This window comes from Ambystoma mexicanum, chromosome 1p (genome assembly GCF_040938575.1).
Source record: "Ambystoma mexicanum isolate Mex_15411 chromosome 1p, UKY_AmexF1_1, whole genome shotgun sequence".
Taxonomy (NCBI): domain Eukaryota; kingdom Metazoa; phylum Chordata; class Amphibia; order Caudata; family Ambystomatidae; genus Ambystoma; species Ambystoma mexicanum.
In genome coordinates, this window is record NC_090921.1 from 960,764,950 (window position 1) to 960,783,746 (window position 18,797).

An 18,797-nucleotide genomic window follows, 5' to 3' on the forward strand; every position below is an offset into this window, starting at 1 on the left:
AAGGCCATCTGGGAAGAAGTTGCCCAGAAAGTAAGTGCAGTCGGCACCACCGCACGCACAGTGCGTGATTGCAAAAAAAATGGGACGACCTCAGGCTGAGAGTCCGGCACATATTGTCAGCTAATCGGAGCCAGGGGCTGGCAACAGGAGGAGGACCACACTCCCCACTGAAATTGGCCAGATGGGAGGAGACCTGCAGCTCCATCATAGATGTGGAGTCCATCGAAGGAGTCAGTGAAGCAGAGTTTGGCGTGCCAACATCGGCAGATGAAGGTGAGTGTCCCTACTGAAACAGTAAAAATTATCATAATCACCCTCCCCCAATTGTGGCGCTACACCAGCCAACAAATGGGCCATCATGCACACCTACACATATCCATGTACGCATTCTGGGTCTACCACCATCCCATACCAATGCATGTTGCGGTCATACACGAATACACCCACAAGACACATATCATGGGCATGTGCCACCCAGGACAACCCTCCCAAAACACATCAATGTGCAACTGCACCCAACAATGTGTACATGTGGACACGACTACGCTATCAGAATCCACTCTTCAACATTGCATGTACACAGTCCCCTACAAATGCACGAATGCAACTGATCAGATGGCGCCACATGTCCAATGACTAATGCATGCACAATGCAAGCGGAACAATCACTGATATCCTGCCACTCTCTGTCCCCCACAGGTACGGATGCTGACAGTGATGAAGCGCAAGGGAGTGCACAATGCACAACACCAGCCAAAATGCCTAGGAGGCAATCTGATGGCACAGGTCCATCAACCTCAAGTGGACCAAGGATGGGCTATGCGGGAAGCGGGCCAGGAAACGGTGCAAAAATAATCACCACATACAAGTACACAGGAAGAGCTGACACCTGCACCTGCATTCGTGGTCACACCATCCACACTGGCTGAGGACACAGCAGGCATGGAGGATGGCACACATTCTGCTGCTGCCAGCTGTAAGAGGATTCAATTCAACACTACAGCTAAGTCAACGCCTAGTCTATAATACTGAATGAAAACCCTTATTGATATATCTTTATGTCCAGTTCATGCGTTCTGGATGACTACCCCTATATAACACCCCTCTCTTGGAATCCCCCTGACCCCACTGAGCCAAGAAGTAGTTCTGTTTTGCAAGTTTAAAAGGTTTATTTGATAATTTAAAATATATATATATCACACTTTATAATAAATTAATAATTGAATATCACCCTTAATCTGATATGATAAGGATTAACAACAGAGAATCTGGCACTAGCACACTTCTTTATAATCACTAATGAGTTGACATGAAATGGATGAGATAGCACACTGGTAAATAGGAACAAAAGAAGAATAATGTGATAGAGAATGCTTTATAGAGTTCAAATGGATGCAAGGTTGAATGAATGAAATGCAGTATAGAAATACTCAATATGATTTCAACAAAACAATGTAATCACTTTTCTCTGGCAATCCCCTCCCCCCCTTGATGCAAGGCAAGGAAATGGAAGGAAAACACACAGTTCTCAGAATGCAATCAAATGTGATTCAGTTCACCCCAGCAAGCTTAGACTACAGAAGTTTGAAAACACAGGCCCAAATTGCTTTGATATGTGCTGGCAATGAATTAAAAATATATTCTAAAATGCTTTTAATTCCCTTTCAGAGGTTCAGGGTGAGTGGTATCTAGTTAATATTAGTCCCGGCTCACACTAGCAATGATGCAGGGATAGTTAGCAGGTTAAACGAATTTCTGGCAAATGGAAGGCAAGCAGCAGCAGTTTTTACATGTGAAGAAATTTGCAAATCGCGGTAAAATTCGCGAATGCGTGTTCCGCGATTGCGGTAAAACTATAAGGGGTAGGAATGTGGTTCTTGGTGCGATTCAAAGCTAAGATTCTAAGCTTTCAAATGAAAGTTACTGCAAGTCTCTAGCACAAACGGTCACAGAGTTATGACCGATTTAATAAAGGTCGTTTTTGGTTTTGCAAATTTTAAAAGCTCAAAAAGACAAGTGCAGCTTGCAACTAGAAAATGACAAGTGACAGCTATGCAAATGACAGGTGACAGTTAGGAGACAGTTCTACTTAGATTAAGCTAGATTGAATTATATTATTTTAACTAGAAGATTGGTTCTGCACAGTTTTCTAGGTACTCACACTATATTCTTGAGTGAAATGGGCCTCATCACGGATCTGGTCAGATTTTAGACTCGCCTCTGGTCTCTGCACTTCACAGTGATCTGGGTCAGCTCTCTCTGGTTCTCTGGTCTGGGTCTCTAGTTCTGGATAGATTGAAGTCTCTAGTTTGGCTCTCTGGAGGTTTGATGGAGATAAAGTATGGATTTTTCCGGCAGAGCTTCCAGCGGCAGATGGATTTGAAAGTCCCTATCTGTCCTGTCTGTCTGCTTTTATGTGTTTAGAATGTGGGTGTGTTCTAGCATCACTGACCCTACCTCTCTCTCAGCTTCTAATTGGTCAAACTTCCATTTATCATTTGATTGGCGAAGCTAAGTTGTGTCAGAGTGATGTCATTTTATGGCTTGCAGATAGGACACTCCTCTGTCAGATTGCACACATTCTATATTTGATAATAAAAGACATATTTCACAGTTACACAGTTGCTTGAAATTACATATACATGGTGTGGCTGAATTTAGCCATGTCTCTGTCCAAATCTGCTGTTTCTAAGAGCTTGCATTCAGAAATGGCACATAATTGACTTTTTAACTGATTTTTCAATTTCTGACATTGACCCAACTTTACATACATGTGCGCAGGGAGTATGGACATTAACTGATGAAGTTTCAGATTTTTAACATGCATACATTTAGAGTAATATCCACTTTTCCGCTAAAACCCCCCTGAACATGCCACCGGTTCTAAAAACCTCTTAAACTGTGGGCAGAAAAATCACAAGAATTATGGTATCATTTATAACATTTTCACATGTCCGCTCTATGAATGATCCATCTTTTTCTAAACAATATTCTGGCTACAAAGCGGTGTGGTTTCCTCTCAGCACAAGGTAGAAATACTGGTTTTCCAGTTCTGCCAAGCCAGGTTGCTCTCACAGGCAATGCCCCTCCCAGCTTCTGCCAAGAGGAAGCTACATTTTACAACTGCTGTAATAAAACCTTTGCCTGAGTCAAGACCGGCTTTGTTCAGAGCTCCTGTAGAGCACAGGTAATTCAATTATCAGATAGATGGCATATCCTTAGTGTGAGCAGCAAAAGGGCAGCTAGGCCTGGGAACACAGCTGTGACTCAAGTTTCACTCCTGATGGGGGTAGTTGCCAGGCAAAATCAAGTTCCTTAAGCCAGACTTTCAGCTAACTGTCATGTTTTTTGTTGCTTTTTAAATTAACTTGCAATTTTACACATGCAGCTAGAATGCTGATTCTAAGTGCAAAACCATGACATTTCAACAGTTACAAAGGCATGTGACACCAAACATAGGTCACTCATTTAATCTAAACATTTTCTATTTTAGTGTCTTTAATCCAGTGCAACTTAAACTGCTGCAATCCACAGCTCAGCCAGTCTTGTTATAAACCTTCAAGTCACTTCAGAATATCACTTTACATTGTATCCACCTCTCAGTAAGTCTTTCTTTAGCCTGCTTTGGGTTCATTCAGTTTTACACAAAAAGTAAAATCTGGTGTGGTTTTAAAATGCCGGCTTTTGGATAGTGGTGAGTACTGGTACTGCACCCATTTTTGAGATTTAAGAAATGAATTCCCCACCATTCTAGGTTGCATTTGGCAATCAGCATTGCCATTCCCAATGGTTTCAGACTACTGTGTGGGTAGTCCAATGGTGGTTTTAGGCAGTGTCCTTCTGTGCCCATAACATCGGCAAAAATGGGTGGCAGCCTATTCTTCATGCATTTCCCTGTGCATTTTCTGGGAAGCTCTGGCCATCATGATGTTTTCCATGTCAGTACTGCACAGTTTTGAGGTACGGCTCGGATGCATGGGTAAATACATCCCACAAGCCCCCCTCTTGCGATGGCCATTCTATTTCACGAATGGGACTCGCAAGACCTGGGATGTTTCCTCATCTTCTTCCAATAGATGGCACAGTTCAGCATCTTTTCCTCCATCCAGTACTGATCGATCGGTTCTCCTCGCCGGTCCTGATGGGAATATTGGGCGGTCCACTGGGCCCATTGGATCTTCGTTCCCGGTCTCCGGATCACCCTCCTTGGCCCGTCTTCAGGTTTTCTTTCTCCTAGGACGACAAAGGAAAAGCGGCAATATCTACTCATAGACGATTTTTTTTTCCACCACTGTTGAGATAGTGGGGCAGCATATGCATTTTATCATAACGAAACATTACATTCTTATTTTGAAACAAAACAGTATAACTAAGAGACAGTTTCACGCAAATCACAATATTTTAGAGACTAGATGTGGTATGTTTTATGATTGGAACTGAATTAGTCTGAGACAGTACCCGCTAGGATTCCAGAGGATTCCTCCAGTTGTTGCAGAGCGTGCCTGGGATGGCAACACTTCAACTGGTTTATGTGGACCCACTTGTCTTCCCCCTCTGCCGAAAAGCCTTTGGGGATGCGGATCTTGTAGGCCACAGGGGAGATTTTGTCTATGATTTCAAAGGGTCCCTTCCATGTAGGCAAAAATTTGCGCTGCGTGGCCTGGTTCCTTTGGAAGTTGTATAGATAGACCCGGTCTCCCACCTGATATTCCTTCCTGGAAGTTTTCAGGTCATAATGGGTCTTCATGCTATCAGCTGATCTTTCTAGATTCCGCTGAGCATAAGCAAAAGCATGTTGGAGGTGTTTCCTTAAATTCTCTACATACTCATGAGTAGTGGAGGCATTTATCAGTGTCTGCTCTTGGGTCCTGTAGAGCAAATGCTGAGGAAGCACCATCTTGCGTCCAGTCATCAACTCAAATGGTGACATTTTGGTTGCAGATGAAGGGGTAGATCTGATAGCCATTAGGACCAGAGGTAATCGGATATCCCAACTTGGCCCAGAATCTGCCACAAACTTCTTTAATATGCTCACAATTGTCCGGTTATATCTCTCTACTGCCCCAGAAGAAGCTGGTCTATAAGCAATATGCAGCTTTCTCTTGACCCCCAGTATCTCCCACATCTTTGTCATTACTTCACTGGTGAAGTGGCTACCTCTGTCTGACTCAATCCTTTGAGGTAGACCAAAACGAGAAAAGATGTGGTTAATCATCAAGGCAGCTGCAGTTTCAGCCTTGCAATTTGGGGCTGGGAGACATTCCACCCACTTGGTAAACAAGCATGTCACAGTCAACATGTACTTATTCCCCCTAGCCGAGCGAATCACAGGGCCTACAAAGTCGATTTGTAAATCTGACCATGGCAGTGTCATCCCCCTCTTTTGGAGAGGCGCACGGTGCGTGAGGGATGATGGCTGAAACTGTGCACACACAAGACACCCCTTCAAGTATTGGTCGAGGTCCTGCCCCATGTGTGGCCAGTATGCAACCTCTCTTAAGATTTCCAATGTTGTGTGAAACCCCCTATGACCGGCGGTGGCCGCATCATGGGCGTGACTTAACATCAGGCTTCGGAATGAGGTAGGAACCACCCACTGATCGTGGCCAGCTTTGGATTTCCTTACCAACAAACCGTCTTGGATTCGGAACATTTTTGGACATTTCATCAACACTCTTAGGTCCTCTTTCCCAATGTAATCGGTATCCGTCCGGGGAAAGTTCTCAGGGTCCTCAAGGTGCTGGTAAAATTTACCAATAATTGGATCCCCCTTCTGAGCAGTAATCAAATCATCATCAGGGGTCTCCTTACTCCATTGTGCAATTGAAAGGACCTAGTGATAGCAGTGACCTGGATTTCCCCCAACAGGGACTCAATCTCAATTAGATCCCCTTGGATGGCCCCGGTTTTGGCCAGCTGATCAGCTAAGTCATTTCCAGTTTTGTCTGGTCCCTCTACTTTGGAATGACCCTTGATCTTTTTCCAGTAGATGGTCATCCCATTCGATGTGACCAGATCATCAATGTTTTGGATCAACTTCCCATGTTTCAAGGGTTTGTTGTTAGCACATAACATGCCTCTGGTTTTCCAATTAACCAGGTGCTCCACGAACCCGTTCCGTACATAATCCGAATCTGTGATTATGACCAGTTCGTGGAGTTGATGCTGGACAGCAGTGAGGATGGCCTGATGCACAGCCATCAATTCTGCCACCTGACTACTTCGGGGACCAATTTTGTATCCAGCGGAGGGTTCTGGGGACTCATTCACCCATGCATTCCCTACGCCAGCCACCAGTTCTTTCTCCCCGTCGTTGTCAACATGGTAAGAGATCCATCCACATAGACAGTGGGCATTCCCTCACACTTGTCTTCTTCAAAGACTTTGTGGGGGGAATTAAGGTATGCCTCCATGTTGTCCTTTATTTTTAGACTTTCGTCCTCGAGACAGTTTTCTCTGGCACAATCATGCAAGTCAGCCAGAACTTGCGCGAGGGGACTCTTCTTGTTTTGGCCATATCTGACCTCCACAGGAAAGCCTTGCATTGACAGAATCCAGGAAGTAATTCGGGAATTACTCACATTTCCGGCCCGGATTCTGTCACTTTGGAGATATTGCAGAGGCTGGTGTGGAGTCTCCACTATGATGTGTTCCCCCTGGATAAACGGGCGGTAATTCTTCAATGCCCACACCGTTGCCAGGAGTGCCTTCTCACAATCGTTGAATTTCTCCTCCACAGAGGATAAAGTTTTGCTCGCATAGGAGATTACTTTATTGACCTTGTCATGCTTTTGGTATAATACTGCCGTCAAGCACGTACTAGAGAACCCTGTCTCCAGGAAGAACTCCTTGTTTCTGACAGGGTAAGCTAGGCAAGGCGCTTGTGAGAGGCTTCTCTTGAGTTGTCTTACTGCCTCGGCTTGTTCTGGACCCCATTCCCACTTGACCCCCCCCTTTAGGAGATGAATCAGGGGTCTGGTGATCTCTGCGTAGCCCTCAATGAACTTTCTGCTGTAATTAGTCAGTCCAAGGAGGCTCCTTAGTTCCCGCAGAGTTGTGGGGTCTTTCAGTTTCTGAAGTGCTTCCACTTTCTTTTCCTGGGGACAGAGGCCCTGAGGAGTAATCTCATGCCCCAAGAAATTAACACGGGTTCTACACCACTGTGCTTTCTGAAAGGAAAGTTTTGCTCCGGCGGCCCTCAACTGTGTCAGAACATAACGGATCTCCGCTATGTGTTCCTCCACAGATGAACTTTTGATGAGGACATCATCTACATAAGCCAGGTTACCCCTCGCACCCAGGTCGGGCATGGCCTTATGTAGGAAAATGTTGAATTCATTGCCGGAGTTGAGGTATCCGAAGGGAGTCCGGGTCCATGTGTACTGCTGGCCCCCAAAGGTAAAAGCCAGTTTGTATTGGTCCTCCCTGCTGACAGGCACGGTCCAGTATCCATTGGTCAGGTCTATTGTAGTGAATACCTGTGACCCCTGAATCTGGGCCAGCCCTTGGTCAATGTAGGGCAGAGGCCATCGGGAAGTATGGACCCGTTTGTTGAGCTCCCTAAGGTCGGCGCAGAGTCTCCACTGGCCGTTTGGCTTCAATATTCCCAGCACCGGATTATTGAAGGTGCTGTGGACGGGACGGATTATTCCCCGGGACTCAAGGTTCTTAATTATTTCGGTAAGGGACTCCATTGATGCGAGAGGCAAGCGATATTGCTTCACAAACACAGGAGTCATGCCAGGGTCCGTGGGGATTGTTGTTGTGTGGATGTCAGTGCGACCACAGTCATATGAGTCTACCGCAAAGAGATCTTGGAAATCCAAGAAAACTTGTTTCAACTTTTGCTTTTGTTCCAGAGTCACACAGGCATCAGCTAGGTTGACTCTCTCTTCCACCATCTGCCTGAAGCCTGGAAAGACTTCTGGTTTGGCTATCTCCGCGGCCTCCTCCAGCTGGGTGGAGAAGTCCCTGGTCAGAGTGCTGATTTGGACCGGAGGCTTCAGGTGGGCAAGGCAGCCTTCATGAACCTGGAAAATCACCTCATCCCTCCTGAATTCACAAGTCACATCTTCCTTACCATAAGGGCAGGAAGTGTACACCAGGAAGTTCCCCCCATGCCGGGTAAAAATCCTGTCTGGTGTTGTATTGTCCTCACTGTCACTGTCAACACAGTCCTTGGGGATTGGTCCTAACAGTTCATTTACAAGATCAATGGAGAAATGTCGGTCATCAACCGCCATTCCAATAATGGTGCCTGCGGCTAGAGTAATACTCTTTAAGTCGCTGTTATCCACCTCTATTAGAATGGTGTCATGTTCTATGTTGACTAATGGAGTTGGGTTTACCCCCAACCCTTGCTGTTGGAAAGAAGCATTTAGATGTATGTAAGCATCAGGGTTTTTCAACTCTTGTCCCCTTTTAACTTTCACTTCCAGGGAGAATTGTCGGGTCCTTTCTGGGATGGTGACTTCCTCTTTAACCTGAATTTCAACTGCATAAGGTAGCAATTGAGCTGACCTAATTGCTTTTTCTGGCTCATCAAAGCCCATGGGATGATCCGCTACTCGAGACCAAGCTTTGAAGTTTATTAGGTCCAAACTAATGGCAAAGCGATTGAGAATGTCACTGCCTAAGTAAAAGGCGGCAGGGACGTCTCGCACGACCCAACAATTGTGGACTATGCTCTTGTTGCCAATGGAGATTTTGAGCATACACCTGCTTGGCAGGAGATGTTTGGAATTAGGTGCTTCCAGGTCCATTTCCCATTTGTCTATCAGTTTGAAGTTGGGAATGGCTGGATCTTTTGGAAGTTGGCGAAACATGGCTTCGCTGATGAAGCTCTTACCGTTGTTCACACACACTCGAGCGAGAACAGAGTCCTTCCCATCATTTAACTGAACAGGGATGAACAACTGCTCTCCAATTTGCTGAATATCAGCCAGGCTTTGAGCTGATTTCACATCTTTCTGTACTATAGGAGTGGGAGTTTCAGATTGTGGATTGGTATAGAATTTCAAAGTGTTTCCTTCCAGCGTGGAATACCACTTTAGACTGGAAGGAAGGTTGATTTTCAGAAATAGAGAGGACCCTGCATCACCAGTCTGTTGTCCTACTGCTATTACTGTCACGTCTGGAATCTGGTTGTTCTGGAAGTGAAATTCTACTTGGTCAGATTTTTGTTCAACCATGTGGCATGTGCCGTTTAAACTAACATGGTTGACACTCTGTTTTAATTTTATGGGTCGGCTAGTCTCGGTCCAGAGGACGTTGTTTACGCAATCAATTAGGGGTGACAACCTTCTCAGGAGGTCATTCCCTAGTAAACAAGGGGTGCCCTCTGGGGTCACAACTATGACCGGGTGTTTCAGCTTGTGTCGCCCAATTTTAATGTCCAAATCTGCCGTCCCCTCGACAGGAATTTCCTTCCCGTCAAAGTTCTGGAGTTGTCCAGGAAGAGAGGTGAGAGGAATTTGGTAATTCTCTCCCCTTCCTGCATTCAGTTCATCAAAGGCCCTTCTGGACAGAAGGGTAGCTTGAGATCCAGTGTCCACCAGTGCCGAGATTGTACCCTGCCCCTGTACTTGTACCGGGGCATAATATCTTCCCTCCTTCTCCTCAAGGGGGCACAGATAATGTACATTTTTGGACAACTGGTGGGCTAATTTTCTGGTTTTGGACATCGCGAGAGAAGAATTTTGGGCAGAATTCCGTGGAGAGCCTTGGGAATCTGAAAGAAAAATTTGGCAACTGGAGATCAGAGCCATTGTGGGTTCCCCTGGTTCCGGTTCTGGGCCGCCCCCCCTTTTTGGAGGCAGTCACCAGGATGGGTTCGAACCAGGGGATTTTCTTGATGTTGGTTCTGGGATGAGATGGTGGGCGGCGGTAGCTCAGTCTCCACATCTCCCCAGTCTGGATTTGCATTCCTAGGGACCCATTTTTCTTTGGGAGGAGTTCCCCCCTCTCTGAAGGAGAAGATCCTTTTCTCAGGATCCTCTGAGGATCCCTCTCCCTCAAATTGGAAGATCTGTACCTCCTCCTCAAACTGAGTCTGTTTGGGTCTTTTGTTTCTCCTACCCCCCCTCTGCTCCTTAGGAGGCAGACTTTCCGGGGCAAGAGATTTTGTTTCCGGTTCCTGGGTTTCCAGGGGCTGTTTACAAGTGAGGAAGGAAGCTTCCTCCAAGGCTTTACACCCCCCTCCCCTTTGTGCCTCCTCCCTGGGAACCGGTGAGTTATCGGGGTGCTGCCCCCGTCATTGTTCTGGAGCACCAGGTCCAGAGTTGGGTAGGTTCTGCGCCGGCATGCCGATCTGAGGGTTCTGCTGAGCCCTCAGTATGTGACCCATATCCCGCGCCATGTTTTGAACCTGGCGCTCTAACTGGGAAACCCGCTCAGGCTGATACGGGACCCTGTTTTCTCCCCTGGGCTGATCCCGGGAAGGGTAGCTGTCCCTTCTTTGGTAGTACCCCTGGTTGGGAAGATTTGGGTACCCCTCCACCCTTGGCCTCCCCTCTCCCGGATTCAGTGGTCTGGGCTCAGGGAATTGGGGAAAGAAGGATGGATGATTTTGGGGTTGGAAGTCGGGTGGATATCTGGGGAAAAAGTTCTGCCCAGGGTTTGGTAAATTTCTGCCCTCCTGTGGGAAGTTTGGAGGGAAGTTCCCTGGGTTAGGTGCTTGGCTGGATCCCCCCCCTTGGGCTGGAGGAGTCCACACATAACCCAGGATGGGTCTGTTACCTTTGTAGCGAGGACTTACATAGTCAGGAGAGCGAGGGACCCCATTTGTGCGGCTGCCTCCCTGGCTCCCTGTCTGTGACTGACCCGAGGACCTCCTGGGCCTAGCATTATTAGGTGCAGGTAGGTTTTTAGGCCCCCCCATCTCCAAATCCAAAACGGGGGTGACCTTTACCTCTGCCACCTTGGCAGCAGCAGGGGTGCTGTTGGCTTTGGGGTTTTTCTGGGCATTACTTTTGCTATCTATCGGCTTCTGCACCTCATAGATCCGGGTAGCCTGTTCAATGACCCATTCTAAAGATCTTTTCTCGTGAAAATCCCTCACGAGCTGGGTCATGATATATTTGGGCAAGGCATGGAAAAACGTATTTATAAATTCTCTGCTATCTGTGCGCACCCTTCTGGTGGTCTGCGCAAAAGCACGTTTCAGTTCTTGCACAAATTCTCGTGGGGCCTGATCCTCCCCACATTGCAAATTGTAGGCTGCCTTGCGAGCCTCTTGAGGATTTCTATGAATGGAAAAATGTTTCAAGATGGCCGCCTTATAGGTGGACCATCTTAAATGATTTTGGTCCTCCAGCCCCGCAAAGAAACTGGAGTATTCCGGGGAGAAGGTCCACTTTACATATTGAATACAGCTTTGGCTGTCCTTCAAATGGAAAGTCTCCATCATTTGTTCAAACAACTCTAAGTGCTCCCAAACAGAATACTTAGCGTTCTTATGGTAAGGCGTGATGACGCTCCTGATCGCCTTAATCTGCTTTAAGGGGTCCTTAAGCAAGGCCCTTTTTGCCTTATTGGCCTTTTTGGTTCGGGTAACCCTTGTCCATTCGTCCTCGGACTCAGAGGCACTGCTCCCAGAGGTTCCCGTCTGTTCTTCCAGGTTTTCCGGGATTCTGCAAGCCTGGGAATGGCTGGCAGAATGTGGGGACCTGGTCTCCTGTGTCCTGCGCAGTTCAGAGGAGTCTTCAGATTCCTCCTTGCTGCCAGGATTTGATGGGTACCCCCTCCACTGACCTAACTGGGCAGAGGTTTTCAGGATGCCCTTAATGGGCCTACTCTCCTGGGGTTCCCCATTGAACTGTACTGTACTTGGGTGCCCATACCCGGATGCCCACCCCTCCATTCCTGAGTGGTACTGGCCTATGAGCCCCATACTTTTAGCTGGATAGTAATCTGCCATCCCTGTGGCCCTGTGCTCATGTGCGCCAGGGGACATGGGGGTGGCAGAGTCCAGGGACTGAGAGGTATGAGGGCCTCTGGTACTAGGGCTCCTGAGGTTATGCTCCGGAGTTTCCATTTCCCAGCGAACCTCATCTCTATCCGCCCCTGCTCCCTGTTGCAATGCAAGAGCCTGCATTTGTGCCTTCAGTTCCTCAGTTAAGGCCTTACTAGACTCTATCAGTCTCTCCTGCATCGCTACCTGTTGTCGGAGCCTATCATTGTGTTGACAGAGGGCCTCGTTTTCCCTCTGTGCTTCCTGGTTGGTCCTGGAGAACTGGGCCAGTCTTTGCTGCAGGAGGTTTACCTCCTGAGCGGTGTCCCTATTGGCCTGCTCCTTTCTTGCTAGAGCATCCTCCACCCTCCTGGTGTGCTCTAACAAGTTCTGGTGTTCTTTTTGGAGGTCACCCAGTCCCTGGTGGGCCAGGTGATTTTCTTCCATTTTTCTTTTTAAATGGCAGACTTCCTGGCCTAAGGCATCTCTTTCCTGACTAAGAGCCTGCATTTGTGCCGCCAGGTCGTCCCTTTGCCTTTGGAAGGCACCAGCTTTCTGGCGCTCCTGATCAAACTCTGCCTGGGTATCCAGGTCTTTCAGAATCAGTTTATTGCTCTCCTCTTTCTCTCTGTCTAGTTGGATTTGCAGGGTGGCTACCTGCTCTGTGCATGCCCTGTTGAAATTGATCTGTTGCTCCAGCTTTTTCTGGTTCTGCAGTAAGGAGTCCAAACTGTCTTGGTGCTCCTTCTGCAGGGCCAGAAATCGGGTATCCTGGTCTGTCTTTTCCTGTTGTAGGATGCCCATATCCTCTTTTATTTTAATGATATATCGCCTACTATCATTTTCTGCCTCCTGGCTCCTCTGCAGCCTCTGCTCAGAAGAGTCCAGATCAGATTGGGCCTTCTGTAATGCCATCTGTTGCCTATTTGCCAGATTTTGGCTTTCAGCACATCTATCCTGCATGTCTCCCATGTATAGGTACAGGTATGCTGCTATCCTGGCAATCTTATTGTGTTCCTCTTTGGCTTTAGGAGCCATATATAGTTCACTCAGGGCCACATGTAAGGGACCCTGATCTCTATATATATCTGACCCTGTTTCAGTGACCTGTTGTGTGATGGCCTGCAACCACACATCCTGGCCCTGTTCGGTCCATTCACCTCTCACAAATAGCTTATGCAAGAGGTGCTCTCTGGCTATTTTCATGTCTACTAAGGTCGTCATTCTAGAGATTGGTCTCTGTCCTGACTTACAGAAGTTTGTATTTTATTTTTGCAGAACAGAACTTTTCTTGGAGTGTCCCTTTTGAGGAATGCTTCACAGCGTAATGCAGCGTGGTGATCCGACCGGATGTATGTATCCCGTCAGTTCGCACACTGTATTAAGCTGCACAAATGGTAAATCTAACCCAACGTCCCGGACGAGCCCCCAATTTGTAAGAGGATTCAATTCAACACTACAGCTAAGTCAACGCCTAGTCTATAATACTGAATGAAAACCCTTATTGATATATCTTTATGTCCAGTTCATGCGTTCTGGATGACTACCCCTATATAACACCCCTCTCTTGGAATCCCCCTGACCCCACTGAGCCAAGAAGTAGTTCTGTTTTGCAAGTTTAAAAGGTTTATTTGATAATTTAAAATATATATATATCACACTTTATAATAAATTAATAATTGAATATCACCCTTAATCTGATATGATAAGGATTAACAACGGAGAATCTGGCACTAGCACACTTCTTTATAATCACTAATGAGTTGACATGAAATGGATGAGATAGCACACTGGTAAATAGGAACAAAAGAAGAATAATGTGATAGAGAATGCTTTATAGAGTTCAAATGGATGCAAGGTTGAATGAATGAAATGCAGTATAGAAATACTCAATATGATTTCAACAAAACAATGTAATCACTTTTCTCTGGCAATCCCCTCCCCCCCTTGATGCAAGGCAAGGAAATGGAAGGAAAACACACAGTTCTCAGAATGCAATCAAATGTGATTCAGTTCACCCCAGCAAGCTTAGACTACAGAAGTTTGAAAACACAGGCCCAAATTGCTTTGATATGTGCTGGCAATGAATTAAAAATATATTCTAAAATGCTTTTAATTCCCTTTCAGAGGTTCAGGGTGAGTGGTATCTAGTTAATATTAGTCCCGGCTCACACTAGCAATGATGCAGGGATAGTTAGCAGGTTAAACGAATTTCTGGCAAATGGAAGGCAAGCAGCAGCAGTTTTTACATGTGAAGAAATTTGCAAATCTCGGTAAAATTCGCGAATGCGTGTTCCGCGATTGCGGTAAAACTATAAGGGGTAGGAATGTGGTTCTTGGTGCGATTCAAAGCTAAGATTCTAAGCTTTCAAATGAAAGTTACTGCAAGTCTCTAGCACAAACGGTCACAGAGTTATGACCGATTTAATAAAGGTCGTTTTTGGTTTTGCAAATTTTAAAAGCTCAAAAAGACAAGTGCAGCTTGCAACTAGAAAATGACAAGTGACAGCTATGCAAATGACAGGTGACAGTTAGGAGACAGTTCTACTTAGATTAAGCTAGATTGAATTATATTATTTTAACTAGGAGATTGGTTCTGCACAGTTTTCTAGGTACTCACACTATATTCTTGAGTGAAATGGGCCTCATCACGGATCTGGTCAGATTTTAGACTCGCCTCTGGTCTCTGCACTTCACAGTGATCTGGGTCAGCTCTCTCTGGTTCTCTGGTCTGGGTCTCTAGTTCTGGATAGATTGAAGTCTCTAGTTTGGCTCTCTGGAGGTTTGATGGAGATAAAGTATGGATTTTTCCGGCAGAGCTTCCAGCGGCAGATGGATTTGAAAGTCCCTATCTGTCCTGTCTGTCTGCTTTTATGTGTTTAGAATGTGGGTGTGTTCTAGCATCACTGACCCTACCTCTCTCTCAGCTTCTAATTGGTCAAACTTCCATTTATCATTTGATTGGCGAAGCTAAGTTGTGTCAGAGTGATGTCATTTTATGGCTTGCAGATAGGACACTCCTCTGTCAGATTGCACACATTCTATATTTGATAATAAAAGACATATTTCACAGTTACACAGTTGCTTGAAATTACATATACATGGTGTGGCTGAATTTAGCCATGTCTCTGTCCAAATCTGCTGTTTCTAAGAGCTTGCATTCAGAAATGGCACATAATTGACTTTTTAACTGATTTTTCAATTTCTGACATTGACCCAACTTTACATACATGTGCGCAGGGAGTATGGACATTAACTGATGAAGTTTCAGATTTTTAACATGCATACATTTAGAGTAATATCCACTTTTCCGCTAAAACCCCCCTGAACATGCCACCGGTTCTAAAAACCTCTTAAACTGTGGGCAGAAAAATCACAAGAATTATGGTATCATTTATAACATTTTCACATGTCCGCTCTATGAATGATCCATCTTTTTCTAAACAATATTCTGGCTACAAAGGGGTGTGGTTTCCTCTCAGCACAAGGTAGAAATACTGGTTTATCCAGTTCTGCCAAGCCAGCTTGCTCTCACAGGCAATGCCCCTCCCAGCTTCTGCCAAGAGGAAGCTACATTTTATGACTGCTGTAATAAAACCTTTGCCTGAGTCAAGACCGGCTTTGTTCAGAGCTCCTGTAGAGCACAGGTAATTCAATTATCAGATAGATGGCATATCCTTAGTGTGAGCAGCAAAAGGGCAGCTAGGCCTGGGAACACAGCTGTAACTCAAGTTTCACTCCTGATGGGGGTAGTTGCCAGGCAAAATCAAGTTCCTTAAGCCAGACTTTCAGCTAACTGTCATGTTTTTGTTGCTTTTTAAATTAACTTGCAATTTTACACATGCAGCTAGAATGCTGATTCTAAGTGCAAAACTATGACATTTCAACAGTTACAAAGGCATGTGACACCAAACATAGGTCACTCATTTAATCTAAACATTTTCGATTTTAGTATCTTTAATCCAGTGCAACTTAAACTGCTGCAATCCACAGCTCAGCCAGTCTTGTTATAAACCTTCAAGTCACTTCAGAATATCACTTTACATTGTATCCACCTCTCAGTAAGTCTTTCTTTAGCCTGCTTTGGGTTCATTCAGTTTTACACAAAAAGTAAAATCTGGTGTGGTTTTAAAATGCCGGCTTTTGGATAGTGGTGAGTACTGGTACTGCACCCATTTTTGAGATTTAAGAAATGAATTCCCCACCATTCTAGGTTGCATTTGGCAATCAGCATTGCCATTCCCAATGGTTTCAGACTACTGTGTGGGTAGTCCAATGGTGGTTTTAGGCAGTGTCCTTCTGTGCCCATAACATCGGCAAAAATGGGTGGCAGCCTATTCTTCATGCATTTCCCTGTGCATTTTCTGGGAAGCTCTGGCCATCATGATGTTTTCCATGTCAGTACTGCACAGTTTTGAGGTACGGCTCGGATGCATGGGTAAATACATCCCACACAGCACTATTGGGGAGATGGCTGCATCGGATGATCATAGTGTTGATGAGGTAGTTGGGCCGGACAATGAGTGCGATGCAGGACTTGTCCACTCAGAGCCTGTAGTGCACACACCAAGCCCACAGGCCACCCCACAGGACACACCTCAGCGGGACACATCCGACCAGGGCAGCCATGGACAGTGGTCTCCGGCCATGCACAGCCCCATGATCCATGCTGTGCCACCACATCACCCACCAACCACAACCCACACTGCCGTACGGGACCTTGAGGGACGTCTCTCCAGGATGGAGGCCCGGCAGGAGGTGATGCAAGGCTATGTGCAGCAGTACCTTGCTGAAGGGGAGACAACACGCCGTGTTATCCAGGAAAGCACCGCGTCCGTTATCCAGGCCATTAACTCAAATGCACAGCAAGCGTGTGATGGCTTCAATGCCTTGGCTCAGATCCTCACCAGGATTGCTGACCGCATGGACCAACGGCAATCCCAGCCCCTTGGATCACAACCATCCGGGTCATCCGCATCATCCACGCCATCGGGCTCGAGGCAGACCAGCCCTGTGCCCATGTCCCTGCGGAGTTCGCGCCGCACAGAGATCCAACCCCCAACTCCCAAGGGGGCTCAACAGTAGCAGGGCCACCCTGCATAATCCCTTTGGGCATAAATGCAGACACATGTCGTGCCATAGTTGACTTTGGGTGTTAGGGGGTGGGTGGAGGGGTGATGGTAGGTGTAGTGTGTAGTACTGGGGTGTTTGGTGGGTGGAGAGGTGGTGGGGGCGTGGATTGTTGTATCATGTTGTACTTAATTCCTCACGAATACACCGGTTGTGTAACAAACATCACATGAGCGGACATTGCTGATTTATTGCATGCCAATTTATTGCTTCATGGTGATTCGCGCACATGTGCCCACACACCCAGTGTCCACAGTTCACAACACATGGCACCCACTGCATCAAAGTACATCAGAATGATTGGTCTATGACCATTTGGCGCACTGCGCGACCCTCACGAGTTTCACGTCCTGGCCTATGTCCTACTTCTACTCCTTCCTCTCCTTCTACTTCACCAGGTGGTGGCAGCTCCACGTCAGGTGGCAGGGGTATGTTCTGCCGGATACACATGTTATGTAGCATTACACATGCCGTGATGATCTTGCCCACCTTCTCAGGCCCGTACATGAGTGCCCCTCCCGACCTGCTGATGCAGCAAAACCGTGCCTTCAAAAGGCCAAACGTCTGCTCAATGACCACACGTGTACGTGTATGTGCACGATTGAAGTACTCCTCGTGCCCGTTCTGCGGGTTCCTGACAGGGGTGAGTAGCCACGGCTTCAGGGGATATCCAGCATCACCTACATGGGAGCAGAAGGAGGTATGTGTGAGGATGAGGCTCAGTTGACAGGTGTGCTCAGCCTGTACATCATTCAAGGTCATATGCACTATCTCGTCATTGGCAGCCACATCCACATGACTGTCAGCCCTGTACAGTGCATGTCAATCCATAGAGGGAGTCTTGTGTGACATACACGACCTAGGGTCCTAGGATTTTAAAGCACCAGGGAATGTATGTCTTAGCTAGGGGCATTTTGCATGCATATGTGAGGGCTGTGTGTCTGCGGATGACTTAAGAAACTACCATTCCCCCCAATCCATCTGCCCCCATGGCCCAGAGGGCATTCCCCTAGCATATGCATGTACCTCCCCCCAATCCATCTGCCCCCATGGCCCAGAGGGCATTCCCCTAGCATATGCATGTATCTCCCCCCCAATCCATCTGCCCCCATGGCCCAGAGGGCATTCCCCTAGCATATGCATGTACCTCCCCCCCATTCCATCTGCCCCCATGGCCCAGAGGGCAGACTCACCCAACAGCCAGCCACTTCGTACAACGTCTCCTTCCATGTAGCGGGGTAGTGAGGAGTTCCGCAGCACCATGGCATCATGCGTGGATCCTGGGTATCTGGCACAGCAGTGTGTTATTATCTGGCTGGCATCACACACCATCTGCACATTGATGGAATGGTATAGCTTCCGATTGCGGTGGACCGCCTCCACGGCATGTGGGACTACCAACTCTACCTGGGTACAGTCGAGGGCACCAATTACATTGGGCATGCCTGCCAGTGCATGGAATGCTATTTTGGTGGCATTTGCCTCCTGTGGTGTCCTTGGTAAGGATATGTAGGCATTTGCGTGCTTCAGTAGTGCATCCAGCACTTGGTTTAACACAACAGAGAAGCATGATTGGGACATGCCATGCATTTGGCCCACTGTGTGTTGATAAGTGCCTGTGGCCAGAAAGTGGAGCACAGATGCCACCTTCAGCAAAGGGGGGGATGGCTGTGCGGATGTTGATCAGGCTGACCAAGTTGTCCTGTATTAATTCCAC